The sequence below is a fragment of the Rhagoletis zephyria genome, unplaced genomic scaffold (assembly GCF_001687245.7).
Source record: "Rhagoletis zephyria isolate East Lansing unplaced genomic scaffold, Rhagoletis_zephyria_1.1 Rzeph_scaffold_03002, whole genome shotgun sequence".
In the NCBI taxonomy this organism is placed as follows: Eukaryota; Metazoa; Arthropoda; class Insecta; order Diptera; family Tephritidae; genus Rhagoletis; species Rhagoletis zephyria.
The window spans coordinates 1-2,225 of record NW_016160086.1 but is presented as its reverse complement, the minus strand read 5'-3'; positions in this window follow the sequence as shown (position 1 = coordinate 2,225).

Here is a 2,225-nt window from a genome sequence, read left to right as displayed (position 1 = left end):
CGCTATTAATGATGGCAGGGGCCTTCGCTGGTCTTGCGTAAAGTGCAGGTCAACCGAAGTTGATCTTTTCAAGCTTTTTAGGCAAACCAAAAATGGTTTTGCAGAAATGGGAAGAGAATTGTCGGTACTGACAGAAAAATTTAAGCATTATGAAAATATGTTTAAATCATTCAAATGCTTAGATACCTTGCAATCTGTTAAGGATATCCGTGTGTCTAAACGTAAGCGTATTCATCGTCCATCTAAGGAAATTATTGCCGTTGCACGTCAGAATAATCTTCCGACGGACTTAATTAATTTATCTTCTACGTGCCCTCCAGCATCAGAATCGTTAGCCTCAAAAGACCGTGCTTCAGATAATAGAGAGCCTGAAGTATCTTCCCCTTCCCCCATTGAAGTGGTGGCATCATCTTCAAAGCCTCCACCGCCTTCCCTATCCTCAACTACTAACTCAGATACACAACCCCCTCCGCCGGTACTCAAGTCTGATACAAGGAAACTAGTTGTGGTTCCACCAAAGAAGTCAATCTTTGTTTCTAGATTTTTGAGTGGCACTACCGAAGACGATATAAAGCTATATATCTCATCAAAAATTACAATTACCGACTTAAGCATCAGAAAATTTAATTTTAATTGCGAAAGAAATATTGCCTCATTTAAAATTGACGTGAATTTAGATAATTTTAATGCGCTGCTTAGTAGTTCTGTTTGGCCCCCGAAGCTTTCGTTCGTGAATTCGAATATAGGCCCAAAAAAGTAAATAACATAGCTAATATTCCCCGTCATAACACTGAATCAAAATTTAATTATTAAATCTGCTTTAGGTATTTATTACCAAAATGTAAGAGGCTTAAATACTAAATTAACGAACTTATACCTTAAAGGCCTTGAATGTAATTATAATATTATTTCTTTTACTGAAACTTGGCTGAAACCTATCATTTTCAATTCAGAGATTCTTCAAAATAATTATCATATCTATAGACAAGATAGGGAGGACAGAATCGGCGGTGGCGTACTCTTCGCTGTAGACTCTTCAATACCATCTGAAGAAGTTGGTTTTCCACACATTGATTCAGTAGAATTCAAATGCATTCGTGTACAGGCTGGAAAAGGGTATATTTACTTAGCTCTATGCTATATACCTCCCCGATCTGACACATTGGTGTATTCACGACTCATCTCTTTACTGAAATCAGTTAACTTAGTGACTAAACCCTCTGATTCAATGATTGCGTTGCGTGATTTTAATTTACCAAGCATATCATGCAACATCATTGACAATGATATCGTACCTTTCGCGTCTAGTGCGTGCAACAACGTATTTTTATTCGCTTTGATTATTCGAAAGCCAACTTTAAAATGCTTAACAAAGAACTGTCTAAATTGTCGTGGCCTGCATTTAAATATTGAAATATATAAAATATTGAACAAAGCGTTGCACTTTTTAACTTTACTTTACATAAATTATTTGAAAAGCATGTGCTTAACGCATATATGTTCCTGAAGAGCAAACACAGTTATGGTTCACTAAAGAACTGAGAAATTTTAAAAACAGAAAGTCGCGCTATTTTAGGTTACACAAAAAAACCGGTTTACACTCATACTATGTAAAATACTTACTTTTGCGTCATAAGTTTTTTGAATTAAACAAAAAGTGTTATAAAGCTTACTTGTGTAAAATCAAACGGCGTATAATATATAACACCAAATCATTTTATGACTTCGTAAACTCCAAGCGAAATGTACGTGGGTTTCCTTCCGCCATGAACTATCGAAATACCGCCTCTAGTGTTAATCAAACAATTTCTAACATGATCGCTCAGTTTTTTAAATCCAATTATTCCATTAACTCACATGCTAACATTGGCTATCCATTTAAACTATGTCCAATGAGCTCAATAAATATCCCAGTAATATCTCCCGATGATGTAGTAGTATATCTGAAATGCTTAAAGCACTCCTTCAGTTATGGTCCTGATCAGATCCCTACTTGTATTCTTATAAATTGTTCTGATTATCTCTATGAGCCGTTAACAGCGTTATTTAACTTATCTCTTAAAGAGGGCGTTTTTCCAACTATATGGAAGGAATCTTCATAACCCCGTTACATAAAAGCAGTAGCAGATCTTCAGTGGAGAACGCCCGGGGAATAGCTAAGCTTTCTGAAATTCCTAATCAGTGGACGCATTCTATCTCTTCTAGCATTTCATATAGTCAACATG